Raw genomic sequence first — 14020 nt, 5'->3', positions numbered from 1 at the left:
CAGGTAGCAGGTACGGGTGCGGGTGTCTACTTTTGGGGGCAAAAAACGGGCAGGTACCCGCACCAGGTACCTGCTATACACGCGTGCATTTGCAATGGTCTAGATGTATATTTGAATATCTGTCTATCAACATATATTCATTTAAATACACATGTTTATACTTATATACATTCCTGGGGTACTGGGGCGGGGAACCAATTGGGGAGCTGTGGCCGTTGTGCTTGCCTACCTCTGGTCCGGCGTCAATCAGTCAATCCCCTCTTCACTACCTCACTCCTCAACAATGGGGAAAAGCCGGAAGCGCCACAAGCCAACTGAATCACCTTTGTCTTCTATCTCCGGCCCGAAAAAAAGAAGCCGGGCAGTAGTTGAAGTATCCGATGACTCTGATCAAAACAAAGATGCCTCCAACCCTCCAACTCCAAAACTCCGGCAAGCACTCAGAACTCAAGGGGCAAACAGCTTTCAGATGAACAAGAGCTCAGTAAGTTCATTTTAGATTAATAATTTGCCCATGATTGACCCAATTTGACTTAATCACTTTCCAGAAAAAGCTCGGAGAGTTCACGCGAATTGTCTCAGCCCATGCTATTCTTATTTCAAAACCCCACAACTTTCTGATCAAGTGGACAAGAACGGTCACAAGATGATTTGTTACGCATGCAAAACGTAAGTTAATATTTTTTTTGTAGTTTTCCTACCTGTACCTAATTTTGTCTTCAATTTTGTTCAGCTGTGGAACCAAAATAAACAGGCCAACCTATGAGACTTCCCCAACAAATCTAGCAAAGCATGTCGCAAACTGCACCAAGAGAGTACGGGACGCAAATGAAACTCAGAAACTGTCGGCCCTGGGGATATCTGGGACAGGTGATATTGACCCGCGTGAAGTGAGCACCACATTTCTCTATTATCCCAAATTGATGCCAGCTTTGACTGAAGTTGATCCGATTCCAGGTACCCCAGCTGTGTGCCATTTGGTGTGCTGAAGCTGCCCGACCATTTTTAGCCCTTGGAGACAACACTCATTGAGCCATCTTGCACCCGGTTATCCTCAAGAATCTACCAGAACGAAGGACAGTATCAGACGATATAGGCCGTTTATATACAGCTGTACAGGAGAAGTTTATAGAATCCCTCAAGGTCAGTCTTTCCTCGCTTCTCTTTTGCATCTAATGATTTTAAACATGACCACAATATATATTTTGTGCCTCGATTTAGAATCATAACAGTGCGATGTATTTGGGGCTAGGCGCCTGGCAGTCCCCGAATGGATTTGATATATTGGGAACGGTGATATACCGTCTGGTTGAAGAAGATACCGGTGGCTTCCACTTGGAGGCAATGCCGCTTGACTTTGTCAAGCTAAATAAAAGCCATACAGGTGTGTATTTGGCTCAAACTGTCCAGCTAATTGTCGAGAAGTTTGGTGTGAATGAAAAGGTAAGCGTTTACTTGGTCTCTTCCGTTTTTTTGCTGATTGGTTGTTTTTTCATTGGGTAGATATGTGGGATTGTCACCGAAAACGCTTCAAACAACCAGACAATGATTGATACACTCAAATCTTACAAATGGCCGCGGTTCAAGGGGCAAGTTCATTGGATTCAATGTTTTGCTCATATCTTAAACTTGATAGCTCAGGTGATCTTGCGACCGTTCGGAAGTCACCGAAAAAATCAAGCTTCTTCCTTGCTCAATCAGGACCAGGACTCAGATGAAGAAGAGGAAGATGGAGAGTTGGTGGAGGATCCAGGTGACCAAATTCAAATGTAAGCTCATCACGTTTCAACTATCGTTCCACATCTATGCATATGTCACGTTTCAACTGATTGTTCCACATCTATGCATAGGTTTGCTCAAAGTGATTCAGGAGATGAGGAATATTTTGATTCCGAAAGACTAGGAGAGAACGTGGCTTCTGGCCTCATTGGCGAAGACGAAATTGAACTAGAGGAAGGCGATTTAAATGACATGAGCGATGAGGGCGAAGATGATCGATACACTTCCGACTCATGCAAGCAGAGCTTATCCAAGGTAAGCAGCGATCTCCAACCAATAATTTGTTTGACTTATTACTGACATGAAACCAAAAACAGTTCCAAGCGATTTCCCAAAAGTTAAATAAGTCTCCTAATTCAAGGGCTCTTTTCAGGGAGATCTGTAGTGATCTCCATTGTTCTAAGCCACACAGTGTTGCACGAGATGTTCGGACCCGATGGAATTCCACTTTGGATCAATTGTCAAGTATACTGCGATGCTCAGCAGCAATGTGAGATAATTCTCTTCTTATTTTTAAATCGATTGTCCTTACTGAATCGCTGATTGGTTACCTTTAAATTTAAGCGTTGAGTGGCAGAAAGATAGACACCACGGTCCTGCTCGAAGACATCACATCAACCAAGATGATCTTGACTTAGCATGAGACCTGGTTGAGGTTCTTCAACCTTTCTATGACATGACCCTTCAAGTCTCAAATAGTGGGGCCGCTTGAATCGCCGACATCGTTGTCCTCATTGACCAGATCACTAGCCATCTGTCTTCAGCCATCTCGGAAAAGCGTGACGAATATGCCCCGGCCTTGGAAAAGCGTGACGAATATCCCCCAGCCTTGAGAAATGCCTGTTGGGCTGGACTTCAGCTCACTAATAAATACTATACTCTGACCGACTGCTTGCCATTATATTGGGTTGCTATGAGTATGTCTTTTCCATTTTTTCTGCTAAACTAAGATATTACTGATCGTGGTTCTACAGTATTGCATCCTTCATTCAAAGACAAGTACTTCAAACTCGCAAAGTGGCAACCAGAATGGATCAAAGAAGCAATCAGGCTGACTCGTGAGATGTGGGAAGCTCACTACAAACCTGCACCTCAACCATCCGCATCACAGCAAGCACACCCTGGTATAAAGGTGAGTAAGATAATTATATCATAGATTCATACTTGATGAAAATTCTTGCTAACCTTCTTTCCTTTCCGAACTAAAGCCTTCAAAAGGAATTCTGGCAGGTTTAATTGGCGCCTCAGAAGCTCGAGGAGGGAACACCCCGGTCGATCCGATTCACATGTGGCTTGCAGGGGGTTTGACTTTAACCAATGAGGGACAGCCGGTGAATCCCCTCAAATGGTGGTTGCAACAACGTCGTGCAGGGAATGATCATGGCGGTCTGGTAGGGATGGCCCTTGATGTGTTAAGCTGTCCTGGTCAGCTTTTTGTATCTCAAATGGGGGTTGTTGATTGGTGTACTAATGGCAACACGCTTATACACAGCAACAACCGTGGATGTTGAACGATTGTTCAGTTTTGGGAGGGAATACGTTTCGGTTAGAAGGCACCGTCTCAGTGCTTCATCAGTCACCAAAGGTATGACCGTGGCGTTTTACTCCAAGACGGGGAAAATAAAACCTGGAGTGTTAAGAAACTGGAAGTTAAATAAGGAGAACCAGGCTAAGCAAAAAGGTAAAGGGAAATCGGCGAGATGAAGCAAAAGGGTTCCTTTCTGGTTTTTTTTTTTTTTATTCATGAAGATAATCTCATGAAAATAAGCACGAGTTTAGTTTATGAGCTTACTTAGCCGCAAAAATAACTCCACACCTGGAGGTACCTGCAACAGGTACCCGGGTACCTGCACCGGGAAGGTGCGGGTGCGGGTGCGGGTGTCCAGATTTGGGCAATTTTTGGGAAGGTACCCGCACCCCTGTTACAGGTACCCGGGTATCAACTGACATCTCTAAACCTCTCGATGACCGGCTGACCAATCATCAAACAGGATAAAGGCTCTTGATGACCAGTCAGCTGGCCATTGAAGAGGATAAAGACTCTTGATGACCAGTCAGCTGGCCATTGAAGAGGATCAAACCTCTCAATGACCGGTCAGCCGGCCATCAAAGGTGATACCCCAGTAGCTGTGCCTGGCACCCAGGTACCTCTCCCTCTGCACCTGGGTACCTCCCACGGCGGGTGCCGGGTGTGAGGAATTTGTGAAAAAACAGGGGGGTACCCGCACCCGCCACAGGTACCAGGCGGCGGCTTCCACGACTACCAGAAGTACTGGGAAGGCCCTCCTCCGGTCAAAGAGGTTCTGTAACCTCTTTGACCAGAAGGAATCCCTTCCAGTCAAAGGGGTCACAGAAACTTTTGAATGGAAGGATTCCTTGCAGTAGAAGGTGTTACAGAACCTCTTGACTGGAAGGATTCATTCCAGTCGAAGGGGTTACAGAACCTCTCGACTGGAAGGCAGGCCTTCCAGTCAAAGAGGTTACAAAACCTCTTCAACCGGAAGGATTACTTCCAGTCAAAGAGGTTACAGAACCCCTTTGACCAGAAGGAATCCCTCCAGTCGAAGAGTTTTTGTAACCTCTTCGACTGGAAGGAATCCTTCCAGTCAATTTTTGAGGGGCAGGTACCCGCTCTGTCCCACTCCGTGGGTGCAGGTGCGGGTGTGGGTGTCCTACTTGGGCTAAAAAAAGTCGTGGTTACCCGCACCAAAATAGGTACCCCGGTGCTGCGGGGCCAGCTCTACTCTCAATGACCAGGGTAGCCAGTCATTGAGAGAGCTCTTGATGACCTGTACATGAATGTAGCCAGTCATCAAGAGAGCTCTTGATGAACGGTATAGCCAGTCATTGAGAGGGCTCTTGATGACTACAGCCAGACATTGAGAGAGCACTTGATGAACAGTACAGCCAGTTATTGAGAGAGCTCTTGATGACAAGTACAGCCAGACATTGAGAGAGCACTTGATGAACAGTACAGCCAGTTATTGAGAGAGCTCTTGATGACAAGTACAGCCAGTCATCAAGAGAGCTCTCAATGACCGGTAAAGCCAGTCATTGAGAGAGCTCTCAATGAACATTACAGCCAGTCATTGAGAGAGCTCTGAATGAACATTACAGCCAGTCATTGAGAGAGCTCTCAATGACCATTACAGCCAGTCATTGAGAGAGCTCTCAATGACCAGTACAGCCAGTCATCAAGAGAGCTCTTGATGACCAGTACAGCCAGTCATCAAGAGAGCTCTTGATGACCAGTACAGCCAGTCATCAAGAGAGCTCTTGATGACCAGTACAGCCAGTCATCAAGAGAGCTCTCAATGACTGGTACAGCCAGTCATCAAGACAGCTCTCAATGACTGGTACAGCCATTCATCAAGAGAGCTCTCAATGGCTGTCTCAATGACTGGTGAGCCATTCATTTAGGGAGCTCTTGATGACCAGTGAGCCATTTATTGAGAGAGATCTTGATGACCAGTACAGCCAGCCATCAAGAGAGCTATTGATGGCTGTCTCAATGACTGGTGAGCCATTCATTCAGAGAGCTCTTGATGAACGGTGAGCCATTTATCAAGAGAGATCTTGATGACCGGTATAGCTGGGCATTGATGTTCTCAATGGTTGGTATATGTAACTGGTCATAAATAGCTTTTGAGGCTCTCAATGACCAGACAGCCAGTCATTGATAGCTTGCACTGCTCTTGATGACTGTTTTGATGGCGGGTTGTAGCTGTTCTAGGGTTGTTGTTGTGCTCGCATTGGTGATTCTGGAGGGGGGATGAGCTGGGAGGAGTTGCTATTGAGTTGCTAGTGAGTTGCCAGATGTAGCAACCCAATGTGTGTCAGGTCAAAATAGGTGCACAGTGAGGATTGAACCCGCAACCTGCATATCACAATACATGCAAGAGGTAAGCACTAACCATTATGCTAAATTGATTATTCACACTGCGGGCATCTCGCTGTTGCTGCGGCCCGCAGCGACATCATGACGCTGCATATCAGAATGCAGCGTCAGCTGCAGCGACATCTGGCCGGCTGATTGATTTGCCTTTGGATAGCCGGCCACCAATACATAACAAACTCTTGATGACCGGTCCTTGTGCCGGCCATCGAGAGGATTACACACTCCTCTCACTCCTCTCGGTGACCAGCTCATGGACCGGTCATCGGGAGGAGTCCACACTCCTCTTGATGCCAGCACACACCGGCGTCAAGAGGAGTACAGACACCTCTCGATGGCCGGCACAACGACCGGTCACCGAGAGGAGTACGCACTCCTCTCGATGGCTGGCCCAAGGCCCGGTCATCGGGAGGAGTACATACCCACTTCCCTCGATGGACGGCACAGACCGGGCATCGAGGTGCATGTACTCCTCTCGACGCCAGCCTGTGTTGGCATTGAGAGGAGTATGGATTCCTCCTCCCGATGACTGGTCCTTGTGCTGTTCATCGAGAGGAGTGTGGACTCCTCCTCCCAATGACCAGTCGTTATGCTGGTCATCGAGAGGAGTGTGGACAACTCTCAATGGCCGTCACAAGGACTCCTCCTGATGGCCGGTCCTTGGGCCAGCCATTGAGAGGAGTGCGTACTCCTCTCAGTGACCGGTCGTTGTGCCGGCCATTGAGAGGTGCGTTGTGTGTACATACCCCGGTGGCCGGCTGTCCATCAGCCGGCCAAGTGTTGCTGCAATACTTGTCGCGCGGGGTTCAAATCCCCACTGAATTGTCAGATGTCGCTGCGGACCGCAGCGACATCGAGATGCCCGCAGTGTCAAATGAAGATTGTTTTGGAAAATATTGAACAAAAAAATTTCACCCCAAAAAAGTTATGCTATCCAAAACCTCCAAAACTCAAAAATGAAAAAGGTACTTTACATTACGTTACTCAAAAAAAAAAATTACATTACCCAAATGGCTAATTTGGATAGGGTCAGCCTAAATGCACCCCAAAAATTTACTTCATGTACACCAACATTTTGGATTACTGGGGTGCACTTCTGTAGTACCCCAATTTATTGGTGTGCAGACCTACTTACCCCAAAAACATTGGGGTGCAGGTGTTAAAACCCCAGACTGCTTCAATTTTTGGGGTGAAATTTGATGTACACCAAATGAAATGGTGTACATAAGTAGCGCACCTCATCAAGGGGAGTTATCCCCCACCCACCCACCCGACTAGTTAGACCTGCACACATTGGTCATTGAGGGGAGTTACACCCCTCAATGACCATTACAGACCGGTCATCAAGGGTGCTACTCCCCTCAATGACCAACAGAGACCGGTCATCAAGGGTGCTACTCCCCTCGATGACCAACAGAGACCGGTCATCAAGGGTGCTACTCCCCTGATGACTGGCACAATTGGTCATCGAGGGGAGTAGCACCCCTCAATGACCAACACAGACCGGTCATCAAGGGGGGTGCTACTCCCCTCAATTACCGGCACAATCATTCATCGAGGGGAGTAGCACCTCCCCACAATGGCCGGCACAGATTGGTCATTGAGGGGAGGAATTGATGACCAATCTGTGCCGGCCATCAAGGGGAGGGAGAGTAGCACCCTCCTTGATGACTGGTCTGTGTTGGTCATCGAGGGGTGCTACTCCCCTCGATTACCGATTGTGCTGGTCATCAGGGGAGTAGCACCCTTGATGACCGGTCTCTGTTGGTCATTGAGGGGAGTAGCACCCTCAATGACCGATTGTGCCGGTCACCAAGAGGAATAGCACCTCACATCAATGACCGGCACAGACCAGTCATTGAGGGGAGTCGCACCTCCCCTTGATGACCAATCTGTGCTGGCCTTCAAGGGGAGGTGCTACTCCCCTCAATGAATGATTGTGCCGGTCATCGAGGCGAGTAGCACCCCCCTCCATGACCGGTCTGTGTTGGTCATCATGCTGGTCATTGAGGGGAGCAGCACCCTTGATGACCGGTCTGTGATGGTCATTGAGGGGTACCACTCCGCTCAATGACTGATGTGTATGTAGTCGGGCGAGTGTGGCACCCCAGATACAATATCTGGGGTGTTGAGTGGCTCACCCCTTTCACAGGGTAACATATTGGAGTACTGGGGGTTTGCACCCCAGTGTGATGGGGTGTTGTGGCTGTGTACACCATAGATTTCACCGGTTTTGGGGTACCCTTTGGCTCACCCCAAAATACATGGGGTATGAGGTGCTGTACCCCATCTTCACTGGGGTGCACAAAAGTACACCCCAAGTGGTTTGGGGTACATTTCAGCAGTACCCCTTTTTGGTGTACATGAAGTAAATGTTTGGGGTGCATTTAGGCTGACCCAAAAAAAAGTTACGGTATCCAATTAGCCCTCCGTAACGTACCGTAACGTAATTGCCCACCCTTGATAAAGGCCTTAAAATTGACTCCAAAATTTTATTTTTATCCTATTGTGAACACTGGAGGGTGGACACCGTCCCGCAGGAACCCTGCAAAGGTGCAACTTATGTGCTATGTCAACCCTGTAGCAGTAGGGAATTAGAAAAATGATGTTTTTCAATCCTTTCTACACGTGCCATTTGTCACCGGGTAATATTTTGTTGGGGGAGCAAAATGTGCACAACATCATGTATTTCATTTGTGCATATGTTCCAATTTTTTTGGGGCCTTGGGTGCCGCATGAAGTCCTTTTTTGTGACTGACAAGTGTCCACTTCATTGTGTATTCCACATTTTGCACTGTACAGAATCTGAAATTGACAATGTTACAACTCCGATTGCAGCTCAACAAGAAGAGTTGAGGATGAGAAAAAAAATAGTAGAAAGATGGGGACAGCTTAAGCCATCCCAGAAATGTGAATTAGAGAAAAAAAGGTTCAGAAACTCATGTGGGAGATTGGTTTTAAACAATTCCCCACCAAAATGCCTAATTCTCTACTGACGCAGGGTCAACATAGCACGTAATTACCTCCTTTGGAGGTTGCTTTGCTCCCCCAAGGAGGGAATTAGCTAAGTTAGTGAAGTTGCCCTTCTGCATTTTAGACTTAAGACGCACTTGGAGGCTGCCTCTGATTTGAGCCCTAATTTAGCTGCCAATGTGAGGCCTGATCCTCCTGATTTAGTTTCAAAGCACTGAGGAAAAGTAACCACATAGGGAGTTAAATTCTGCACAAATCTATTAGAATTGCACTGAAACACTCCCTTTTGCTTACATCTGCTCAAGAGCATCTCCACCCGGGGAGGTAAACCTGGTTGCTACCCCATGTTTACCAACCCAAACCCAATAAACACCACCCACCTGGGGTGGCAAATGAGTTTCTATTTTGCCTCCGGAGGTAAAAATCAACATTGGGTTGCTACATCTGGCAACCCGCTAGCAACTCAATAGCAACTCCTCCCAGCTCATCCCCCCTCCAAAATCACCAATGCGAGCACAACAACAACCCTAGAACAGCTACAACCCGCCATCAAAACAGTCATCAAGAGCAGTGCAAGCTATCAATGACTGGCTGTCCGGTCATTGAGAGCCTCAAAAGCTATTTATGACCAGTTACATATACCAACCATTGAGAACATCAATGACCAGCTATACCGGTCATCAAGATCTCTCTTGATAAATGGCTCACCGGTCATCAAGATCTCTCTCAAAGAATGGCTCACCGGTCATTGAGACAGCCATCAAGAGATCTCTTGATGACTGGCTGTACCTGTCATCAAGAGCTCTCTCAATAAATAGCTCACTGGTCATCAAGAGCTCTCTCAATGAATGGCTCACCAGTCATTGAGACAGCCATTGAGAGCTCTCTTGATGAATGGCTGTACCAGTCATTGAGAGCTCTCTTGATGACTGGCTGTACTGGTCATCAAGAGCTCTCTTGATGACTGGCTGTAATGGTCATCAAGAGATCTCTTGATGACTGGCTGTACTGGTCATTGAGAGCTCTCTCAATGACTGGCTGTACTGGTCATTGAGAGCTCTCTCAATGACTGGCTGGAATGGTCATTGAGAGCTCTCTCAATGACTGGCTGTACCGGTCATTGAGAGCTCTCTCAATGACTGGCTGTACCGGTCATTGAGAGCTCTCTTGATGACTGGCTGTACCAGTCATTGAGAGCTGTCTTGATGACTGGCTGTACCAGTCATTGAGAGCTCTCTTGATGACTGGCTGCACTGGTCATCAAGAGCTCTCTTGATGACTGGCTGTACTGGTCATTGAGAGAGCTCTCAATGACCATTACAGCCAGTAATTGAGAGAGCTTTCAATGACCATTACAGCCAGTCATTGAGAGAGCTCTCAATGACCATTACAGCCAGTCATTGAGAGAGCTCTCAATGACCATTACAGCCAGTCATTGAGAGAGCTCTCAATGACCATTACAGCCAGTCATTGAGAGAGCTCTCAATGACCAGTACAGCCAGTCATCAAGAGAGCTCTTGATGACCAGTGCAGCCAGTCATCAAGAGAGCTCTCAATGACTGGTACAGCCAGTCATCAAGACAGCTCTCAATGACTGGTACAGCCAGTCATCAAGAGAGCTCTCAATGACCGGTACAGCCAGTCATTGAGAGAGCTCTCAATGACCGGTACAGCCAGTCATTGAGAGAGCTCTCAATGACCATTCCAGCCAGTCATTGAGAGAGCTCTCAATGACCAGTACAGCCAGTCATTGAGAGAGCTCTCAATGACCAGTACAGCCAGTCATCAAGAGATCTCTTGATGACCATTACAGCCAGTCATCAAGAGAGCTCTTGATGACCAGTACAGCCAGTCATCAAGAGAGCTCTCAATGACTGGTACAGCCATTCATCAAGAGAGCTCTCAATGGCTGTCTCAATGACTGGTGAGCCATTCATTGAGAGAGCTCTTGATGACCAGTGAGCTATTTATTGAGAGAGCTCTTGATGACAGGTACAGCCAGTCATCAAGAGATCTCTTGATGGCTGTCTCAATGACCGGTGAGCCATTCTTTGAGAGAGATCTTGATGACCGGTGAGCCATTTATCAAGAGAGATCTTGATGACCGGTATAGCTGGTCATTGATGTTCTCAATGGTTGGTATATGTAACTGGTCATAAATAGCTTTTGAGGCTCTCAATGACCGGACAGCCAGTCATTGATAGCTTGCACTGCTCTTGATGACTGTTTTGATGGCGGGTTGTAGCTGTTCTAGGGTTGTTGTTGTGCTCGCATTGGTGATTTTGGAGGGGGGATGAGCTGGGAGGAGTTGCTATTGAGTTGCTAGCGGGTTGCCAGATGTAGCAACCCAATGTTGATTTTTACCTCCGGAGGCAAAATAGAAACTCATTTGCCACCCCAGGTGGGTGGTGTTTATTGGGTTTGGGTTGGTAAACATGGGGTAGCAACCAGGTTTACCTCCCCGGGTGGAGATGCTCTTGAGCAGATGTAAGCAAAAGGGAGTGTTTCAGTGCAATTCTAATAGATTTGTGCAGAATTTAACTCCCTATGTGGTTACTTTTCCTCAGTGCTTTGAAACTAAATCAGGAGGATCAGGCCTCACATTGGCAGCTAAATTAGGGCTCAAATCAGAGGCAGCCTCCAAGTGCGTCTTAAGTCTAAAATGCAGAAGGGCAACTTCACTAACTTAGCTAATTCCCTCCTTGGGGGAGCAAAGCAACCTCCAAAGGAGGTAATTACGTGCTATGTTGACCCTGCGTCAGTAGAGAATTAGGCATTTTGGTGGGGAATTGTTTAAAACCAATCTCCCACATGAGTTTCTGAACCTTTTTTTCTCTAATTCACATTTCTGGGATGGCTTAAGCTGTCCCCATCTTTCTACTATTTTTTTTCTCATCCTCAACTCTTCTTGTTGAGCTGCAATCGGAGTTGTAACATTGTCAATTTCAGATTCTGTACAGTGCAAAATGTGGAATACACAATGAAGTGGACACTTGTCAGTCACAAAAAAGGACTTCATGCGGCACCCAAGGCCCCAAAAAAATTGGAACATATGCACAAATGAAATACATGATGTTGTGCACATTTTGCTCCCCCAACAAAATATTACCCGGTGACAAATGGCACGTGTAGAAAGGATTGAAAAACATCATTTTTCTAATTCCCTACTGCTACAGGGTTGACATAGCACATAAGTTGCACCTTTGCAGGGTTCCTGCGGGACGGTGTCCACCCTCCAGTGTTCACAATAGGATAAAAATAAAATTTTGGAGTCAATTTTAAGGCCTTTATCAAGGGTGGGCAATTACGTTACGGTACGTTACGGAGGGCTAATTGGATACCGTAACTTTTTTTTGGGTCAGCCTAAATGCACCCCAAACATTTACTTCATGTACACCAAAAAGGGGTACTGCTGAAATGTACCCCAAACCACTTGGGGTGTACTTTTGTGCACCCCAGTGAAGATGGGGTACAGCACCTCATACCCCATGTATTTTGGGGTGAGCCAAAGGGTACCCCAAAACCGGTGAAATCTATGGTGTACACAGCCACAACACCCCATCACACTGGGGTGCAAACCCCCAGTACTCCAATATGTTACCCTGTGAAAGGGGTGAGCCACTCAACACCCCAGATATTGTATCTGGGGTGCCACACTCGCCCGACTACATACACATCAGTCATTGAGCGGAGTGGTACCCCTCAATGACCATCACAGACCGGTCATCAAGGGTGCTGCTCCCCTCAATGACCAGCATGATGACCAACACAGACCGGTCATGGAGGGGGGTGCTACTCGCCTCGATGACCGGCACAATCATTCATTGAGGGGAGTAGCACCTCCCCTTGAAGGCCAGCACAGATTGGTCATCAAGGGGAGGTGCGACTCCCCTCAATGACTGGTCTGTGCCGGTCATTGATGTGAGGTGCTATTCCTCTTGGTGACCGGCACAATCGGTCATTGAGGGTGCTACTCCCCTCAATGACCAACAGAGACCGGTCATCAAGGGTGCTACTCCCCTGATGACCAGCACAATCGGTAATCGAGGGGAGTAGCACCCCTCGATGACCAACACAGACCAGTCATCAAGGAGGGTGCTACTCTCCCTCCCCTTGATGGCCGGCACAGATTGGTCATCAATTCCTCCCCTCAATGACCAATCTGTGCCGGCCATTGTGGGGAGGTGCTACTCCCCTCGATGAATGATTGTGCCGGTAATTGAGGGGAGTAGCACCCCCCTTGATGACCGGTCTGTGTTGGTCATTGAGGGGTGCTACTCCCCTCGATGACCAATTGTGCCAGTCATCAGGGGAGTAGCACCCTTGATGACCGGTCTCTGTTGGTCATCGAGGGGAGTAGCACCCTTGATGACCGGTCTCTGTTGGTCATTGAGGGGAGTAGCACCCTTGATGACCGGTCTGTAATGGTCATTGAGGGGTGTAACTCCCCTCAATGACCAATGTGTGCAGGTCTAACTAGTCGGGTGGGTGGGTGGGGGATAACTCCCCTTGATGAGGTGCGCTACTTATGTACACCATTTCATTTGGTGTACATCAAATTTCACCCCAAAAATTGAAGCAGTCTGGGGTTTTAACACCTGCACCCCAATGTTTTTGGGGTAAGTAGGTCTGCACACCAATAAATTGGGGTACTACAGAAGTGCACCCCAGTAATCCAAAATGTTGGTGTACATGAAGTAAATTTTTGGGGTGCATTTAGGCTGACCCTATCCAAATTAGCCATTTGGGTAATGTAATTTTTTTTTTTGAGTAACGTAATGTAAAGTACCTTTTTCATTTTTGAGTTTTGGAGGTTTTGGATAGCATAACTTTTTTGGGGTGAAATTTTTTTGTTCAATATTTTCCAAAACAATCTTCATTTGACACTGCGGGCATCTCGATGTCGCTGCGGTCCGCAGCGACATCTGACAATTCAGTGGGGATTTGAACCCTGCGCGACAAGTATTGCAGCAACACTTGGCCGGCTGATGGACAGCCGGCCACCGGGGTATGTACACACAACGCACCTCTCGATGGCCGGCACAACGACCGGTCACTGAGAGGAGTACGCACTCCTCTCAATGGCTGGCCCAAGGACCGGCCATCAGGAGGAGTCCTTGTGACGGCCATTGAGAGTTGTCCACACTCCTCTCGATGACCAGCATAACGACTGGTCATTGGGAGGAGGAGTCCACACTCCTCTCGATGAACAGCACAAGGACCAGTCATCGGGAGGAGGAATCCATACTCCTCTCAATGCCAACACAGGCTGGCGTCGAGAGGAGTACATGCACCTCGATGCCCGGTCTGTGCCGTCCATCGAGGGAAGTGGGTATGTACTCCTCCCGATGACCGGGCCTTGGGCCAGCCATC

This window comes from Puccinia triticina, chromosome 6A (assembly GCF_026914185.1).
Source record: "Puccinia triticina chromosome 6A, complete sequence".
Lineage (NCBI taxonomy): Eukaryota > Fungi > Basidiomycota > Pucciniomycetes > Pucciniales > Pucciniaceae > Puccinia > Puccinia triticina.
The sequence above is the reverse complement of the archived record's forward strand: the minus strand, read 5'-3'. Positions refer to the sequence as shown.